Here is a 21,640-nt window from a genome sequence, read left to right on the forward strand (position 1 = left end):
TGAAAGCCTCCCAGGAAATGATGAATATGATACCATAAGACAGGAAATATCAATTGGATGACTATTGGCCTACAAAGCAACTTGCCTTCTTTTCCTGATAGTAATTGTTTCCAGTAAAATAAGGACCATTAGAGATAGGCCCCACCCACAGAAGCTTAAAAGAATAATCTCCGGCCTGGGGATTTTTGGACACCACTTCCTCCTCCAAAATTTACATTTTAAACTTTCACACTACCCCACTTCCAGCCCCATCTCAGGTTACAGTTTCCGTAGAAGCATAAAATACAGAAAGCAAAATGGATAGAGAATGCAAATCAAGATACTGGCCAGGGGGAATTTATAAAGTTCAATATCTGTGATCCGACTAGCAAATCTAATTTAGTATTTTTTTTAATGTTTAATAACAGAGCAGCTTCCCTGCAAACCACAAAGTTGGCATCTGAAAAATGGCTGATAACAAGCCCAGGCAGTAATGAATCTCATCACTGGTGCTTGAAGGCTCTTTATTTATTATTTTGCCTGGTGTGATGGAATCCGTACACTATACTTTTATCTGGCGATGTACTACCTGTGAATTCTCATGGCTTCTAAGACTGAAGAAGGACTTGAAGATGTTTGCAGGTATCCTTCAGGCCTGTTTCAATAGAAAACATCCCCAACTTTACTTTTGAAAATCTCCAATCAAAATGTGCAGAGAAGTGTGGGACTCTTGAGGAATGACACAGACCTGTGTGGGGCATAACATTCAGGTTTAAAATAGTATCCGGGAAGTAAGAACTGAGGAGTTGGAGAGAAAGCACCAGAATAAAGGGGAAAAAATGCAAGAAAAGGCACAGCAGACACCAGACACCAACTGTGTCCATTTCCAAATTTTACTTACCATAGTTATCTTGTACCCAGTAAAGCAGTATCTGTGTACAGATATCTTTTATTGACTGCAAATTTCAGACCACTGCTTATGATTTCTAATCCTACTGATTTGTCTATTTTTAATCAATTTACTAGGTCTTGTGAGTTAGCCTGTAAATAGGCTTTTGTGGACTTGTTTGGGAATTCATCACTAGCTTGGTTGCTTTCCATTTTTAAAAGTAACTTAGAACATGTTCTATTTAAAAGACAAAGGGCTAGGGAGCCCAGGAAATGGGGAGTCATTGTTTAATGGGTATAGAATCTGAGTTTTACGAGACCATGAAAAGTTCTGGAGATGAGTGGTAGTGATGGTTGCACAGGTGGCTAAGGTGGTAAATTTTATATTATGTGTATTTCATCACCAAAGTTTTTTTTTTTGTTTGTTTTTTTGTTTGTTTTTTTTTTTAAGGATCAGGGGCTATTTTAGCAACTCTATGAGTAAAATAATCTACCTAATTAAAATCAAAGGAAGTCATGGGGTTGCCTGGGTGACTCTCGGTTAAAGCAGCTGACTTTTGGTTTCAGCTCAGGTCGTGATCTCAGGGTCATGAAACTGAACCTGGGGTTGGGTCCTGTGTTCAGTGGGGAGTCTGCTTCTGGATTCTCTCTCTCCCTCTGCCCCACCCCCTGCTTTCTCCCTCTGCAAATAAATAAATCTTTAAAAAATATATTAAAAATCAAAGGAAAGTCCCTAAAGTTTATTCTGTTTTATTATATCTAAAACTATAAAAGACACCAAAAGTACATTAGATATGAACTACAAAAATAAATTCTGACGTTGCAAGAAAGACGTCACACACAACATATATGTTGTGGGCAATTTTTTCTTTTTTTTTTTTTCTTTCTTTTTTTTTTTCTTGCAGGTAATTTTTCAATCTGGCACCACCACTCTTTATCAATTATGATTACCTTTGTTTGCATTTGTTTGCTCAAAATGAAAACACTATTCTTAACTCCCTGGTTAAATTCTGAATAGTAAGGTTTTATATCTACCACTTAATCTGCATATTAATTAAACCATTAAATGCTATCTTGGTGCATACAGAAATTAGCTGTGCTTCTCTATCTCCTTTTCACTCAAAGGTTTCAGTCTGAAATAAAAATTATTTTTCTTTTTAAGAAAAGCCTAATAAGTGGCCAATAACAATCAGAGTCTGGGATTTATAGATTACCTTTCTAAGATTCGCCTTTTTTTTACTTTTTTGGCTTATAAAGTTATTTATTCAAGGATTAATCATTCCTTTCCCAAAGGAGATTTTACAAATGAGTTTTCAGGGTTCTTTATCAAAAATTATTATAATTTCTCCATAGCTCCTAAAGGACAGGGAGTAATTAATGCCTCCATCACACAGAATACTAGAAGCGAATGGAAGAAACTGGAATGTTTCAAGCAGAATTAGAAGTTCAAATTCACAGCATGTTTGATTGCAGATAGAAGAGGAAACCAGTACTATTACCCCCTGGCTTTGAGTCCTGGCCCATGGAATTGGAATCCCTTCTACCCAAGGTAATTCTTACTTTTCGATGATGTCACTGCTTTGAGACAGCCTTCTATTTTGGGTTACATGCTCTTCTTAAACCATTCCATTAATTCTCGATATATCCCTGCACGGCAATGAGCAGATGTGGTGACTCTGAGAGTGGATCCAAGGAGGGAGGTTATGAGCTGCAGATTGATCGTTTTCAAGTCTAGGTTCACAAGTGTGCACTGATTCATTAGTTTCACTGAAAATCCCCACTGGACACAGAAGACTTAAATGGCTTTTAGAACACCTCAGAGAAAACTTGTCACTGGTTAAATATAGTTGGTCATTTAGACAAGTGAAGCAAAACCTTCAGTACCTTTTATTTCCTTCACAAAATAGTTGTTAGGTTCAGGCTTAGAAATGGCATCAAAAATGTTCTGGAATGCAGACTAGTATGTAGAAGAGCCTAGGTCAGGGATGCTTTGCTACAACTGAAAATATGAGTAGCGGAAGGAATTGGTGCACTATTTGCAAATTTTAAACAAACTCATAGTGTGTGTGTTTATATATATGAACATCTTAGGCATTAAAGGACGAGTACCTGAAGACATATCTTGATAGGAAGCAAGAAAGAAACAGAGAACACTCACAAAGCAATTCACATTTTCCTGTGACACCACACTGATGGCACTTAAACTGTACATAAAACACTTTTACAAGCAGATATCTTTCCAAGGAAATGAAAAGACATGCTTAATCTGTAGGAAGATAAAACTTCCTGGGGTGAGGTCTCAGACAATTGGTTTTAAAGGTTCATTCTTTTTCAATTGTGGTATTTGGTATTTTGTTTTAACGAGGCACATGAAGTGCTTCAGTTTAGCCCTTGGCCATCTTAAAACCTTATTTTAATTCCCATATGTCCTTAATACGATTCTTGAAAGAGAGACATTCCTCCATTTTCATGAAATTTAGCCATGTAAAGGAGCTCAAGAGAGTTCCTAGATGCAGGACTGGAGGTTCCTGGATCACTCAGAAAGTAACCACAGCATACAGATGGATGTCAACCAAGTTCATGGGTGAGAAGTAGCCAAGTGCCTAAATTTAACAGGCACCAGATTTGGTTGACATCCTCTTTATGATCGGTGGTGGGATTTGAAAGTAATAAAGTCATTATTTCTCATATATTTTGCATCTCCTTTCCTCTCAAATGTTCAGTACTGTCCCTCTCTGCCTCACTCCTACATCACCTTACACCGAGGAAATATGAAAAACAACCTCAGAAGAGAGCCACCACCTCCCTTCCTCTGCAGTCCATCAAATAGAGTGCTCCGATTTCTATGGATAGGATCCTTCCACCCGTACTGGGATCTTCCAACCTTCTCACCTTTCAGAACTTTGCTCCTGTAATGGTCCCCCTCTTCCCCTCATCGCCTCTCTGCTGCCGCCCCCCGCCCCCCACCACCACCAGGATCATTCCTATTTTGATAAGAAGCAGTGCCTTCCACTCTAACTGGGCTCTCTAGAAATATAGAGTGCAGAGACTGGAATGCTGGCTGCATCCTGTAGTAGCTGCGTAACGTTGAGCCCACTACTAACCCCTTTTGTGAGTTCATTTCATCTGTAAGGTGGTAGGTTCATATGAAAATTGAGAATTAAGGAAATTGATATTTGAGGAGCACTCAGTTTCAGGCACATGGGAAGTTACGTGTGTATGAGCTATTTTTACCATTCGCATAGAAATATACTTCAATATTTTCCATATTTGAAAAAGAATCATCTTTAGACACAAGGCCACAGTCCCATTTCACCAATCTTCTTTCCAGTAAACTCTTCAAAATAACATTTTCTCATATTTCTACTTCTTCATTTCCCACTTTTTCCAGTAAGCCCCACACACCTGCCCCCAAGGCCACCACTGAATCAGCACTTAGTGTCACCAGTGGCCTTCATGTGGCCACATGAATGAGACCTAGGCCGGCAAAAGCAGAATCCAGGCTCTGATGTAGACGATAAGTACCCAAAACTTGCACAAGTCTTGGGACAGCACAAGACTATTTAAGATGTAAGATAATAAAACTATACTAATTTGATCTTACCAAAAAGGATAGAGTGACTTCAACTAATACCTAGGTTATATTACTATCTACATAAACAGAATATCCCCTAGGATCACACAAAATTAACTCACTTTGACAGTTAGACCTAAAGCCCCTTAAATTAATAGCTCTCACACACTGACCCGGGACCCTACCCCTCTTCTGTGCACTATAGCTGTGAAAATCCCTAGGGTGGGGCTCTCTCATATGGTCTGCTACATACTCACTTCCCATTTCTCTCTGCCTTCATGCTGCACCTCTGCAAGCTCACTGTCTTTCCCAAACTTTACTCTGCTGGTCTCTGCTAATGTTGCCTATATTCTTCTTTGATGTCTCGGGTGAATTTATCAAGCAAATTGGGACACTACTGAGAGTAAAAGGACGTTGCCTTTGGTCAAGTCTCCATAAAGAACCTACAAGAGACAAGGATTTTTGTACATGTGACTTCCTGAGGGAAAGCTCAAACTGTAAGGGAATGAAGCAAGTGGAATAGGAAAAGGAGGAAGAACTGAGCAAGTGATCTCAGTCTGGTCCTGGTATGATCCACAGGAAACTCTGAGGCATAAATTTCTCTACGAAGTTGCCCCCTCTTGAACTAAGGGAAGGATGCTTTGCATCTATTTTGTCATCCATTGACTGTGAATCGCTTACTCCTGGAAGACCACTCCACCTCTTTAACTGAGAGCACATCTGTGTACGTGTGTGTTGGGCAGGGAGGGCTGGGCTGGTGTCAGCTATAAACCATCAGCCATCCATACAAACAGCAGTTGAGATACGGATGCATCAGCCTAAAAAAGCATCTCAGTGAGTCACTAACAGAACCCCCTACAGAAGCATCATTAATAATTATGCCAGAACCATTTCAAGGAAACCAGGACATTTGGTCACCCTATTGATGTTTCTTACTCACACTGCCAGCCATGCTGTAGCCCTGCTCTGTTTTGACCTCCCATGGCCCTACAGTTATTAAGGATTGCTGTCATTGCTACCCAGGACCATTGCATGGCCTTTCCCGGGCTGTGGCTCCATACCACCGCTAACAGCCTACACCCTTCACAAAGACCACTCCATGGGCTGCAAACTACTTCTGCTGCACATGCAGGCCCTGGAATGTGGCTTGAAAATCTTTGCATTCATGATCTGTCTTTGGTTCTTGGCCCATGAGTCCCCTTTGCCGACAGCTATTGGAGATCTTATCATCAGAGTCCATCTCTTAGTCTTTGATGATTTTTGCTCTTCTGACAGAAGCAAAGAGAGCCTTCTTTTTCTTAAATTGTATTCTTTTAGCAAAGACTCATCATGGTATTATTTAGGTTTGGTAATAGCATATCCAAATTTAACTGGAATAGTCAGGAATATGCATTTTGTCCCAGAGTAATTATAAGTAACACCTCCTTTGACTCTCAAAATTGTCCTATTTGGGACAACAGATTATAATTTCATCTTGTTGAGAACGCTGGTTTTCAATATTGAGAAATCTTCTGCAAAGGTTCTGCATAATGAACTTCTTTTAACCTCTACATAGGAACTGCAAGGGGACCTTGGGCAGAGTGAGTTCAAATGCAGCCTCTCTCTGTACTTATAATAACCGGCCCCCTGTACTTCAGGCCGGGTCACCACATTTGGTCGATGAGACTCCTTGTCCCTTGCAAATTCTCTTAGGGATCTTGCAGCACTCTTTGTAATTTACATTTCAGGGCCTCTTCCCAAGATCAGCAGATACTCAAACCTATTTCTGATCCATAAGTGTGGACAAGGTACTTACTCGGAGGCTTAAAGTCTTTTACAAATAAATGCATAAAACTTGAACTACATAACAGAATGTGGTGCCTAACTCCAAACAGAACTTATAATTGGCTTCCACTCTGAACTGACAGACTCTTAGATACAAAAGGACATTGTGAAGTACGGTGATTTATAACTTTCCCTATATTTATTCACACCTCAATATTATGATCCTAAAGTTAGCTTGAAGAAATGGCTCTTAGATAAAAGAGCATCCCTGTGGTATCTGAACGGATATCAGTTTCTTTCCATTTTCTTGTAAAAGCTCAGAGGGTTATCTGGAATTCACTTCACATCGCTGTGTACAAATATGCTAATACCCTGCATAATTACTTAGCCTCATTTGTACATGAATGGTCACATACAATAGATGTTCTGAATCAGAGAGTTAAAGTCAATATGAATTTGAACATCCGAGAACAAAATTAAGTCCAGCAATTCTTACTATAGAATATTCTCACTTAGATAGTTCCCAAGTCTTGGCAATTACTTAATAGTAGAGTGACAAGAATGAAGAGCGCTTGAATACAAGATTTATTTACAGGTGAGACCACTATCTCCTGTAAAAGGTAGTAACCTGTGAAGAAAATGGTCATACATTATATACATACTCATGTAGCAAAGAAATCACAATATTTCTAAACACGTCTGCTTACAGTGTATCTTTCACTGATAAAATCTGCAAATTAAAATTCATTGCTATTGAAGATTTGTCTGATACAATCACTCAGTTACAACTGGTATGTTCTGACAATCAGCAAAAAACCTGGAAATTAGCAGATATGGAAGTTATTGCCTATAGTTAAATTATAAAGAACGTTAGGTACACTATAAAATGTTATGTACTTAGTTAGCCCTTAACAAAATGAACTCCATTGCTAAGATTTATTAACTCCATTCGGTCTGGACAGTCACCCAGCTCAAACTTTAAAAGCTTTCAAAATGTTTAGCACCAGTCTAATTTTAATATAAGTAACAAAGTGATCATAAAAAAAACACTGAATAGTTGGATTTCAGGAAATTTACCAGTCTTGCATTAATTTTTAATGGCCTTATCAGAGCCATGGGTCAGATCTATGACCTGGTGGTTAAAGATAGAATTCTCTCCTAAGGGTGTGGATATATACCCACTGCCAATCTTCCCGGGTAGAGTTAATCCTAGAATTTGAACAGATGATGGAAAAGAGACTTTTTCCTGGGGCTTGGAGGCAAAGGTCTCTTAGTTAATCAAGGTCTCCTTGGGAAGCAGAACCAATAGGAAACTACACACACACACACACACACACACGAATGTGGAGATTTATTATAGGAGGCTGAGCAGTCCCATGACTTGCCCTCTGCAAGCTGGAGAACCAGGAGAGCTACTGGTATAATTCAGACTGAGTCCAAAGACCTGTGAACTAGAAAAGCCAACAGTCTAACTCCCAGTTTGAGGGCAAACTCCCGAGAAAGATCAGGGATGTGAGGTGGGGTACAGCTTGATGTAAGTCCCAAGGTCCTAAGGCCTAAGAACTGGGATCTCCAATGTCCAAGGACAGGGGGGTATGGATGCCTCAGCTAGCTAAAGAAGAGAAGAAAATTCTCTCCTTCTACCTCTTTGTTCTAAGGGATTCTCAACAGACTGGATGATGCTTGTCCACATTGGTGAGGGAGGATCTTCTTTACTCAGTCTACTGATTCAAAGACGAATCTTTTCTAGAAACACACCCAGAAATAAGTTTTACCAGCTATCTGGGTATCCCTTTGTCAAGCTGACATATAAAACTAACCATCACAGATTCCAAAGAGTGGGAAAGGCCTGGAGTGTGTGTTGCGGGGAAGCTGGGGGTGTTACATTCTCCTAGCCATGTGGAGGCAGTGTGGAAATAAGTGGAGGCAGTGAACTTCTACTCTTTGCCAACAGCAGGATGGCAGGGATGTTGCCCATGGCAGTCACAAGGCAGTACAGGGCCCAGCTTTTGGAGCAGCCACCATCTAGAGCAGCAAGTAAGAGCAGTGGAGATTGACCCTAGACAGGTTAGTGAGTAGCACCCCATCTTAGATGGGAATAGGGGCAGAAGTGACATCAGTAGCACAAATAGCTTTGCCCAACAGAATTCATAATTCACAAGCATATTCAGCAACTGTCATAGCAGGCTGGTGGCAAGAAAGAGGCCTCGAGTTAAAGAATCTGAGGATCTTGTTTTGGTGTTAGTACCTTAGGAAATTTCCCTGAAATCCATGAAATCTGTTGGGGAGTAATTTAATGATCTGAGTAAGTAAAGTGTAACTTGATTTATAGTCATAGACTGGAGAGAACAAGGATAGGTGGGATATATAGATCAATAATCAAGGTATTTCTGATTGAGATCTAGTTGTTTAGTTTTTCTACATCCTCAACACCTTGAAAGATAACTCTCAAAAATCAGAAAAATAAGGGGCTCATTTTTAGTTTCTCAGTGGAGAAAGAAAGCTTGAGAACATGAGGCCAAAGGTAAGTTTCCAGAAAATCAGTTGAACCAAAATTAAGACTAAAAAAAAAAAAAAAAAAAAAAAATTAAAAGTGACTATAAAATTGACTTTAATTGTCAAGATTTACTAATTATATTCATCAAGACACTCAAATTCCAGTTGAAACTTTTTTGTAACTCAATTTCAACAGGGTTTCCTCATTTTAGAGCTAAAATAATGATTTTTCTTTGGTCACTGTGCTTCAAATGATAGACCCTCAAATATTTCTTGCTTTGATTTGAAGTAAAATTTCTAGCACTTGAAGTATTGCATTTTACAATATGCTGTATCATAACTATTTTACTTCACTTTATAATTACCTGTGAAATAATTACTCTGTGATCATTTCATTATTACCATTACTTTAAATTCTTTTTTTTACATATTAAAAGGATCACAAAAAAAAAAAAAAAAGATTTTCCCAAGATTATCAAAGAAGTGAAGCTTAGAGACCAACTATTCACATCATAAAACTCTCCTTTGATTTGTAAACGTCTCCAGAGTGTTGTTTTTTTTTTTTTTATGTATAGGGAACCTCATATAATAAAGCTTCCCAAAACTTATAATAGGCCACATTTTAGGACACACGTCTACAGAAAATAAGGACATTTGTATTTGCACAGTTCTATTTAGAAATGTCTTTTAAATAATAAGACTCTATTTAACTACAAAAATTTAGGGGAAAAACATGAATTTGCCATATGAACCTCAGCTGCATCTGCCTGTTTATGAGAACGAGAGTAATTTTTGATCAAATTTAGTAAAGTTTGTCTAAATTGCAAAAAAAAAAAAATATTGAAAGAAGATTCCATTTAAGCTGGAGTTTTGCATGCAAAATAAAATGGAGAATTGGAGCAAAAGAGAAAACATTTAAACCCTGAATTTTGTTTGAAATTATCTTAAGATTGTGGTTGGAGAGGTTTCTAAGTTTTGTTTTCACATAAATATTTTGTTAAGTCATTCAATAAAGACTTATCGAATACTAGCAATGCCCTAAGCATTGCTTTTCTCCATTAGTGGAGAAAACAGTAGAAATCAAAAAGAATGAAAATATGATATAATAACCAGAAATGATTTTTTAAAAGATTTTATTTATTTATTCATGAGAGACACAGAGAGAGAGAAAAGCAGAGACACAGGCAGAGGGAGAAGCAGGCTCCATGCAGGAGCCTGAGGTAGGACTCAATCCTGGGACTCCGGGATCACGCCCTGGGCCCAAGGCAGGCGCTCAACAGCTGAGCCACCCAGGGATCCCAAAATGATCATTTCCATGAAGGGGAAGAAAGCAATGGAAAAAGGTAAAGAATAAGGGAGCAAAGGGTGGGTGGCAGGTGCTATGTGATATAGCGCGATTGAGTAGGCCCTTCCGCATGGAAGTAATATTTGAGAAGACACAGTGACTTAAAAAGAAGAGTATTTGAGGCAGAGGGGAAAAACCTTAATACAAAAATTAACTTGGTTCATTTGAAAAATATCAAAATGTCCAGTATCAACAAGGTGGAGTGAGAGAGAGCAGCAAATGAAGTTGGAGGGCTTGCCTGGACATATAATACAGACCTTGTAGAGCATTCAGAGTGTCATGTTTAGCCACTGAAGAGCTCTGAGCCGGGATGAGGGATGAACTGAACCATGCTTGTTTTTTCTGAATTCTTTGAAATTGAATTAAAAATTTACATAAAGCAAAATGAGAACATCTGAAGTACACAGATCAATGACTTTTCACAAAAATGCACACCATGTAACCACCAGTCAGACTTGTGCTCTTAAAAGATCACTGTAGGAGGGATGCCTGAGTGGCTCAGTAGTTGAGCATATGTCTTCAGCTCGGGTTGTGATCTGGGGGTCCTGGGATCAAGTCCCACATCGGGCTCCCCTGGGGAGCCTGCTTCTCCCTCTGCCTGTGCTCTCTGCCTCTCTCTCTCTGCATCTCTCATAAATAAATAAAATGTTTATTTTAAAAATCCCTATAGGAAGTGACAGGGAAATTTAAGCAAATGAGAAGAACGTGGAGACTAGTTAGGGAGAAATGACTGTAGTTTATGTAAAAGAGATAATGCACAATTAAATGAGCATGGTAGACCTCTGAAGTGGTGAAAGATGGAAAGCTCAAAATTGCAATTTACATTTCAAGGTAGAGCCAATTGGCTTTTTCTTTTTTCTGTTTTGAATACCGGTGCGAGAAATAAGAAGTATATGGATGACTCCAAAGTTGTGGTTCTGAACCACAATGGTAGTAATTGGTGGTTGTGTCGTTGAGACAGAGAAAGAGCGATTGAGAGAGAAATATCAAGAATCCTGTTCTGGCTTGTGGAGTTTGCACTATCCGTTAGAATCCCTGGATCCTGAAGCTCTAGGGGGAGGTTGGATGAAATTGTCCATAAACAGTAAGAGTAGATGGAGAAAAGCAGAGGACAAAAAAGAGGTAGAGCTAGCAAATGCCTAGGAAGGAAAAGCCAGGGAAGTAGCATGTGAGACAGGAGACTACAAAGTTTTGAAACACATCAGTGTGCACGTGCAATCCTCTGGAAGAATTCTGCAGGGCAGTTGTTAGGAGCTGGAATGGTGCCCCCCCTTCCCAAAATCGTTTGTTAAAGTCCTAAGCCCTGCACCTCAGAACTGGACTGTATTTGGAGAAAAGGTCTTTAAAAAGGAAATTAAGTTAAAATGAGGTCAGTAGGGTGGGCCCTAATCCAATAAGACTGGCATCCTTCTCAGGGGACATGAGGACACTGACGCACACAGAAGACCATGTGAGAATGAAGAGAGAAGACAACCCTCTGTGAGATAAGGAGAGAGACCTCTGAAGAAACCAGCCTGCCAACGTCTTGATCTTGGGGGTTTAGCCTCTAGAACTAGGAGAAAATAAATTTCTGTTGTTTAAACTCCCTAGTCCTGGGTACTTTGTTAGGACAGCCCCAGCGAGTGAATACAGGCAGCATAAAGATTTATGGTCCTTTTCTGAACGATCCAGAGATGAGGAAGGGAAATAACCATTTTTTGAACCAGACATTTGTATATTACCTGCCTTTTCTTATATCTTCAAGGTATTGCTGTACCCTTGAAACGAAGTTTTGAGGTATACAAATGTGTACCCACATTTATTATTGGGTTGAATGTCAAAAGACTCTATAACAATTTTATCATCTAATCCTTAGGGCTAACCACTAGTAAAGATGAGCAAATTTTAGAAAATACTAGTAATATATAAAATCCTGGAAGGGCAGCCCGGGTGGCTCAGCAGTTTAGCGCTGCCTTCAGCACAGGGCATGATCCTGGAGACCGGGGATCAAGTCCCACATCGGGCTCCCTGCATGGAGCCTGCTTCTCCCTCTGCCTGTGTCTCTGACCCTACAGCCCCCGTGTCTCTCATGAATAAATAAATAAAAATCTTTAAAAAAAAAAAAGTAAAATGTTGGTGACTCAGTGCCATTTAAATAAATAAATAAATAAATAAATAAATAAATAAATAAGTCCTGGAAGATGATTCTTAGCCTTAGTTTTACAAATAGAAGAAAAAGATACCATGAGAAACCACTATGTCTGGCAAAGGCTGCTAACTGTTTCCCAATATCCATTCTCCCCTACTTCCACTCCCAAGAACTAACTCAGGTAAGCTCTAGCTAGAAAATATAGTCTCCCTTGCAGCATGTGGTTAAGTTGTGACCAGTAGATATGCAAAAGGTCTTCCAAGATGTGTCCCTGAAGAGAGAGGCATACTCTTTTAACCCTTTCTTCTTTATTACAGCTTGGAATGTGGATCTGATCCTTGTGGATTCAGCAGGTGGGCACATACAGTGGCACAGCTTGTGCATTACACAGCCCCATGGGACCTTATCCACATCGGGGTCTAGGGAACGGCAGCCGTGCAGTGGTACAGTGGCCTGGAGTCTGAGGACGTCTATTTAACACTAAAACCTCTTTCACCTCCCATAAGGATAAAAATCGTACTTTTAGAAACTACTGTTTAGGAAAAAAAAATAAACATGTCTATAACAGATTAACTGCATTTTTTAAAATTAATCACATGGCATCTATTTATTCTCTAAATATCATAATGCACGTGTATGACACTACTCAGTCTACAGATTCCGCTTTGGATACATGTGGACTGCGAATGTCTTAGGGTCGCTGTGACCTGCCCTCCCTCCCCCCACCCTCCCGCCTCATCTCAGAGTCCAGAGTACAGGACTTGCAAGCTACTAACAGAATATCTGAACTGTGAGAATGCCTAAGTTCATAAACTTAGCCACTATAAAGGGGCGATTGAGGGTAGCATTTTAAAGGTAAAGGCTTTGGAATCAGAGACCTAGGGTTCGGTTTCTTTTCCACTACTTACCCTTACTAAGAATTAGGGCCTCTGTGACCCTTGATATTTAAAATGTGGATTCTAGGGGATCCCTGGGTGGCTCAGTGGTTTGGCACCTGCCTTTGGCCCAGGGTGTGATCCTGGAGTCCAGGATCGAGTCCCATGTCAGGCTCCCGGCATGGAGTCTGCCTCTCCCTCTGCCTGTGTCTCTGTCTCTCTCTCTCTCTCTGTGTCTATCATGAATAAATAATTTTTTTTAAAAAATTTAAAACGTGGATTCTAATAGTTGGGAGGATCAAATAAGATTCACGTATAAGCACTCAATATAGAAACTGTCAGACCATCAGCGCCCAGTACCCGCCAGCTAGTACTACTGGGTACCCAACAATGTTGTTAGTGATTCAGTGAATGATTTTTACCAACAACCCCTGACTTCTGATTTGACAGATGATTTTTCAACTTTACAGTGCTGTAAAAGTAATACACATTCAGGAGGAACCATACTTTGAATTTTGCACTTCAAGCTTTTCCCACACTGGCAATATTCTGTACAACACTGGCCATGCTGGGCAGCCACAGCTCCCACTCAGTCATGTGATCATGAGAGTAAGCAACCGATATACTTACAACCATCCTGTACTCAGACAACCACCCTGTTTTTCACCTTCAGTACAGGTTTCCATAAATTTCCTGAGATATCCAACACCTTATTGCACAATAGGCTTTGCGTGAGATGGTTTTGCCCAACTGTAGGCTAACGTAAGCGCTCTGAGCACGACTGAAGTTGGCTAGGTGAAGCCATGATGTTGGCCAGGTTAGGTGTATTAAATGTATTTTCCACTCATATTTTCAATTTACGATGGGTTTACCGAGATGTAACCCCCATCGTAAATCAAGGAAGATCTGTAGTCCTTCTTCATTTTGCAGGTGAACAGACTGAAACTGAGACAATCTGAGTTATGACCTCAGGTGTCTGTTCCATTTTTGCCAACTAACTGCTAAATCCATGTTCTTCCCCTGAAGTGTCACGGGGAAGCAGACTCTGCCAGCAAGGCTTCCCATCGGACGCAGTCGCTATAACGAAATTATTGCCATTATTAGCTCTTAAACTTTGCCTTTCAGGTACCTGCTTTATTTAAAAGAAAAGCTGTAAGATTCCCTATTTGCTTTTGAACAAATAATGAGGCCAATAACAAATGCAGAAGTAATGTGTGTTATGTTGAAAGTCGAATCTTTTAAAACAAATAACCTCAGATCAACAATTTTTTTCAACAATTTTCCAAGATTTGAACAGGTTTTGAATTGGGAAACTTTTCTGTACAGACATTACACTGCTACCTCACTGGAACGCTTCAGACTTTTTTTTTTTTTTCAGCAAGTAGAATGCTCATAAATAGCAACTTAGAGCCTTACACCGTCAAGAAGTATGTTTCCTTAACAGAGGAACAAATTGAGAGTTTCAGGGGTCAGATTTCTTTAACATTTAGCCAACGTGATGCATAGGGCTTGAGAAGGGCTGGATGTTGACTAGCAATCATTACTCTTGATTTTGACTTTTAGGCCTCATGACAAAATCTGGGTATATGCAAAATATTAAAATAAATAGCTGCATAACTACTAAATCTTAAATGTAATACCTTGATGATCCTACTCATGTCATTTTCCACATTCTCAGACCCTGCATATGTAGTCAAAAACATCCAAATCTTAATTTTGGGGCCAGAAATTAATTTCAGTTAAATATACCCAGCATAAATCATCATCCTCCAAAAATCTTACTTTCTTAGTTGATCCACCCTTAAATAAAGTATATGCCCAGTGAATGGTTTGTCAAGTGAGTGAAGAATTGAAATTCAAGTTTTGTTTAAGTAGGCTCCATGCTCAGCATGGAGCTTAAACTCATGACCCTGAGATCAAGACCTGAGCTGAGATCAAGAGTCAAGTGCTTTAAAAAAAAAAAAAAAAAAAAAAAAGAAAAGAAAGAAAAAAAAAAAAAGAGTCAGGTGCTTAACTGACAACTGAGCCACCCACGTGCCCTGAAATTCATGTATTTCTTAATGGGGGAACTTACTCCCCTACATAAAGCAAAATATCTTGCTTTATTTTTATTTTTTGTTTACTTTTATTTTTAATTCCAGTATAGTTAGAATAGTGTTAATTAGTTTCAGGTGTAAAATACAGTGATTCAACAATTCCATATATTACTCAGTACTCATCAATGTACTTCTTGATTCCCATTACCTATTTCACCCATCCCCCCCCCCCCACCCATCTCCTCTCTAGTAACCATCTGTTTGTTCTCTATAGCTAAGAGTCTGGTTTGTCTTTTTTCCTTTGTTCATTTGTTTTGTTTCCTAAATTCTACATGAGTGAAAAATCATAGGGTATTTGTCTTTCTTTGACTGATTTCCCTTAGCATTATATTCTCTAGATCCATCCATGTTGTTGCAAATGGTAAGATTTCATTCTTTTTATGGCTGAATAATAATAATTCTATTGGGTGTGTGTATGTTTATATATATACAAAATATATATTTATATATATAAACACATCTTCTTTATGCATTCATCTTTGGATGGACACTGGCTGCTCCCATATTTTGGCTCTAATGAAAAATGTTTCAATAAACAGAGTGGTACATATATCCTTCCAAATGAGTGCTTTCATATTCTTTGGGTAAATACCCATTAGTGTGATTACTGGATCCTATGGTAGACTTATTTTTAACTTTTTGAGGAATCTCCATTCTGTTTTCCCCAGTGGCTGCACCAGTTTACATTCCCATCAACAACGTATGCGGGTTCCTTTCTCTCCATATCCTCACCAACACTTGTTGTTCCTTGTCTTCTTGATTTTAACCAATAAGGTATGAGGTGATATCCCATTGTGGTGTATTTCTTTTTTAAAGTAATCAAATAGTACATAAGGGTGTGCTGAAAAGAAACTTCCATGTTCATCCCTACACCTTCCCACATTCCAGAAACCATCATGTGCAGCCACTTCTGGCTGTGTTTTTCCCCACCTCAATAAGTGTACTATTAATAAGTTAACTTCTAGCTTATTACCTTTGGACCATGTCTACAAACTTCTTGTTATGATAGAGGAGGCTTGAACTCTCTCCTCTCCCACCCCCCTTCCTCCACCTTAGTACAGAGATCTCTGCAACCTCAAACAATATCTTTAAATTTTGCCTTTTGTTCCTCAATCATAGAAGACCTCTCTTGATGCCTTTCTCTGTCCAACCTAATATCTTCCCTAATTCCTTTCCACTTCCCTTCCTCCATCAACTATAACTTTATACTGGCATTTATCTTTCCTCCTATAACCATTTAAATGTTTTTGTATAATTTATCTGTTAGTGTATTTAAAAGTTGAGTAAATGTTTCCATTAGTATGGCTATGTAGCTACCTTCTCCTGAAGCATCAAGCAGGATACAAACATTATATTTCCTTCCGTATAAGTCAATGCCTCGGCTCCCAGATCTCTCCTTTACAGTTCAAATAAGAGTTTTATTGTTTTTGCTTTAAGTTTCAATGGAGTTTTCTTTTTGTGATTTACCAACGGTCTTTATCAGAACCTTGAGTTCTTCTAACCTCTCGTTCAATCACTTATATCAAAGCCCCTTTATCCCAGACACCTGTCTCCTAGAATCTACTTGGAAGATTAGAGTGAATATTAATGAAAACATGAAGAGTGATTAGCACCAGATCTAGCACAACTAGTTAACCATCAGTGTTATTATTTGTATTATTAATATAATAGCATTATTCCTAGTACCATAATGCTATTAAGTTCTCAGGGGACAGAAGGTACCATTACGTTAACGCTCATTTTTCTTTTTTACTATTATATCTGTTATCTGGCACAGCTTAATTGCAGTTATTCAAAAACAGTTGATAAATGAATAATTGATGCATTTTTTTAATTGATGCATATTTTTGTAATGATCTTTAAGAATTGTTTTTTAAAGTAGCTTAAGTGTCTCAATATTTAACATTGCACATAGTGGGATCTTTACTATAATAATAATGTAAATGAATGTTATTTTTGAAATTTATATTTTTGAAAATCACTCAGGAAAATATATTTCAATATGCTCTAAAATTTTTAATATATCTGCTCAAACTGACTCATCCACAAGGCAACATAATGAAAAGAAATGTTTTCCTATCCACTTACAGTGAAGAGGTCTTTACATAAACTACATTGTATTCACCACTCTGTCCTATTGGATTAAAGCAAATTATACTTGCTACATGCTGGCAATTTTATGAGACAGTGCATGAGATTAACAATAATTCAGAATTTTTCTTTTGACCTATAAATGAAAGCTTATTGGCTCTGCTCTGTAGAAAAATTGCAGGTTCTAAATTCTTCCATATTTTTTTCAGAGTAATTTCAGTGCGTGCGCTTTTGAAATGTTTAAATATCAATTTTCAAGGAAGTGAAGAAAAAGTAATGTATTTTATAATAGTCGTAACTGTTATAACTTCTAATTATCAATTAAATTAATTAATACTTGTAGATTCTGATGTAGTTGTAAGATGTAATAGAGGGACCTCTGTTAAGCCCTTTGCCCAGTGTTCCCCAGTGGTAACATCTTGCGTAACTAGTGTAATATCACAATCAGGAAATGAACATTCATACAATCTGCTGACCTTATTCTGATGTCACTGGTTCTAAATCCACCCCTGTTTTTGTGGGTGCACATAATTTATTACATATGCAGAATCTTGTAATCACCATACGCAACATATAGAGCAATATCACCACTCATTGTTTTTAACTTTAGGTTTTTTTTTTTTTTTGTCACTAAGATTTAAAAGAAAAAAATTGAGTTTTCTAGAAGCATCTTTTACTGATAAGATCCAATCAATCTCAAACATAGCTGTAAGTAGCTCTTGGTTTCTCTCAAAAGTTGGTAAAAAAAAAAAAAAAAAAAACATGCTTCCAATTTAACCAGAATTTGTCAGCAACTCTGAAAACTCCAATGAGCTTTGGGGGAAAATATCTGACAGGTATATTTCTAGCTTTTGCTCTTTTCTTTAACAAGATACCCGAATAGCTGTCAACACGAAATGTATTCAGTTGCCTTACTTTTCCAGGTAAACTTTTGTGCACCAGGTATCCCCCCATATTCCTCAGGACTCCTTATCCTCACCCCAAGCCAAGCAAAAATGAAAGAGAAATTTCAAAAACATCATGTGGTGCTGGTCTGCATGAAAACACCATGATTATCTTTTTCTAATCAGATGGGAGTAATTTTCTTGCTCTCCAACTGACTACTTTTCTCTACTCTCCACCCCCCCACCACCCACCCCACCCCCCGCCCCCATCAGGTATCTAGCTGCTAAATGTTTACAGATTAATTTGCATGAAATGGTCCCTTAGCAAAAATCACTCACAGGATAAAATTTCTTTGCTCTTCGACTCAGACCTTTTCTTTTTTTTTTTCCCCCTGAGAATATACCTGTTTTTAAATAAAGATTTAAAGTTGAAAATAAAACTCAAATCCCAGAATGCAGCCCGTGTAAGGCCATAGCTTTTAAAACCAATTTAAAAAACCATGGTTGTTAGACTGATATAAAATGTTTTCAAGCCCCAGAATATTTTGTGTATTTTAGATCACATCTATACAACAGAAAAATTTATATCGGGCTGATTAGTTTTAAAAATGCAGTTTCAGTCGGCTATCAAAGTCAAGTCAATAGGCCACCAGACTTTGCTGTCTACTTCTCTACAATTCTGACTTCTGTGCCCTGTAAGATGAAGTAATTGATGCCAAGAGTGATAGGGAATGGCAATAATGAAAGGTTCACGGTGTAACAAGACTGGCCTTTTTTGGCACTGATTGATTCTATGATTTTGTCAAATCAAAGACAGTTTAAAAAATTAGCTTCCAATTCTGTCAAATGATTATTACCTTGCTAACTTGATTTGTCAGTTGGTTTTAGTCCCCAAGGATAGCTGATTGAGAGGTTGTAGAGGACACTCACTAATGCAAAGGCAAACCATGACTTCCGTTATACAGAGGAGGCAAACAATCGACCATTTTTCTTAGTAAGGAAGAGATGACTGGGAATGGAGGTAGCAGAGATTCCCAAACCCACCCACTCTTCAACCAGAGCAGCAGTGGCTTTTCAGCAATAGGATCTGTGAAGTGTGCCAGGCAATCGCCAACTACCAGGGCTTTGCCACAGTTTTCTTGATATTGTTCTACCTGGTTCTCAAAAAAGTTCAGGGTTAAAGGGAAACTGTTTCTCAATTATTGATTTAGTTGCAAAAATTGAGTGTTATGTCCCTAGTGACCTAAGCATTTATGCCTTCACCAACCCAAAGGGCGAGACTTTACCTTGGCCAACTGTGTTATTGCAATGCCACAAGGTGCTCTGGGCAACCAAGGGGAGGGAGCACTAAACCTGGTATTATTCAGCAGCATCACGCCAGTCAATCGGGATGTTTGCAATGGACCTGGGACTTGTCCCAGACTCTTGTCACATAGGCAGAAAAAGATTACTTTCTCCATTTTATAGATCATCCATCTAATACTTGTACTAAGCTTCTCCAGTAAACAGAACCCATAGGATACATCTATCTATACAGATATAGATGGACAGATGAGACAGAGGCAGGCAGACAGGAAGGAAGAGAGGGAGAGAGAGAAAGAATGAGAAAATGAATGACTAAGGAGATCCAGGAAAGGCGATGGTTTAGTTTTAGTCCAGACCCAAAGACCTGAGTACCAGGAGAGCCAATGGCATAGTTCCAAACCAAAGCCTGACATGCTTGAGACCCAGGAGGAACTGAGGGCTGAGTTTGGGCCCAATGGCAAGAAAATAATGTTGCCCAGTTAAGGCAATTGGGTAACAGGAATCCTCGTTCACTCTAGGGTGGGGAGTGGGGGTCAGTGTTTGTTCTAATCAGGCCTTTGACAGATTGGATGGGGCCCACCCACATTAGAGAGGGTAATCTGCTTTTCTCATTCTACTAACTTACTCTCATCCCAAAACACACAGAATAACATTTGGCCAAATATGTGGATCTGCATAGTCCAGTCAAAGTCAGCATAAAAGTAACCAACAGAAGGTGTCAACTCCTCTTATCGTGGTAATCACTTCACGATATATGTACACTGAATCACCACATTATGCACCTTAAATTGACATAATGTTATATATTAATTATATCTCAATAAAGCTGGAAGAATTAATCATCACAATATTACTTCAACGCGTGCATGAAACACGCACCACCAGAAACATCCGCATTCCACGCAGTCTATTTTGTGAACTTCCTATTTAGTGACAGTAAACCTGGGTTGACAGAGAGGCCAGCAGAGGATTTGCATGAATATTTTGCCTATTTGTGATATATGGTATTGCATTCCTGTGGGAAATATTGTTTGGCATAATCCGCGGTGCTACCATCTTTCAGATTAATTGTTCTGACCTTGGTCTACAAGCATAAACAGAAATGTATTTCAGATAATGTTAGTTCCCTTCATAATTATATTCTGTGCACATTCAGGTGGAGAGGAGTTAAGGAGCATCTGTGTTTGCCAGCGGGAGCAAGAAACCTTGAACCAAAAACAAATGCATAAATCTAATCTTAGGTAGGATGCTAGCTATTAGATGAACACTGACCGTGGACAGGGAGATGTGCAACTGCAAATCTTTACCTCAACCAAAACTACAACATCCAGAAGATAACATTAATGATAAATTACCATAATCGTGTGCCTATAAAATGAATCTTTTGAACTGATTTGAAAACCTGTGTATGATTACATCTATTACATACTGGGTATGATAAACACCTTTTAATGTATTTTAAGATTTGCTGCAGGCTTGCTAGTATTTAAAAAAAAAAGCAGCAACAACTGTCAGATGACTATGTATTGACAGTACTCCAAATCACACTGCATTCATCAGAGCTAATTCTATTGGGGAAATTCATCAAATTATGACAATATGGTGATGGATAACAATAGTAAATAAACTTAGGATCCTATAAGTAACTTTGCAATTTATGAACATTTGGTTTATAAATATTTACCTAACTTGCTGTATATGAAAAAAATCAATGTGCATCTGTTTTTCTTTTAATTGTGCATGTTCATTAAAAATGTGTGTTAAAATTATATAAATTGGAAAGGGGGTGAGCATGTTCCAGTTTCAAGGAAGGAAATGGAATGACTGGATGATTAGAGAAATAATCTTTCCTCTAGCAGAGAAAATACTCACAGGGTTTGACACAACCAAGATGATTCATCTCCAGTGAAGATCATTTTTCATTTTGCTTTGACTATGCATGGGGGCAAGAAAAGTGGTTAGGGAGGGGGGATAAAACAGCAAGAGAGAGAGGGAGGGAGGGGAAAGGAAAGGACTGAAAGGAAAAAAGGAAGGAAAGTTGTGTCTGTGCAGGACATGGAACAGAACAAACCCCAGGCAAAAACCTGGTTTTCCCTTGCAGAGTATTTCTAGAAGCAAAAAAGCAAATCAAAATCATCCCTCAGAAGCTAAACAGAGAGTTTTAAAACTTTTGAATTTACCCTGAAATCAGAAGTAGCTGTAGCACCTGTAGCAA

Source organism: Vulpes lagopus, chromosome 1, assembly GCF_018345385.1.
Source record: "Vulpes lagopus strain Blue_001 chromosome 1, ASM1834538v1, whole genome shotgun sequence".
NCBI classification, from domain to species: Eukaryota; Metazoa; Chordata; class Mammalia; order Carnivora; family Canidae; genus Vulpes; species Vulpes lagopus.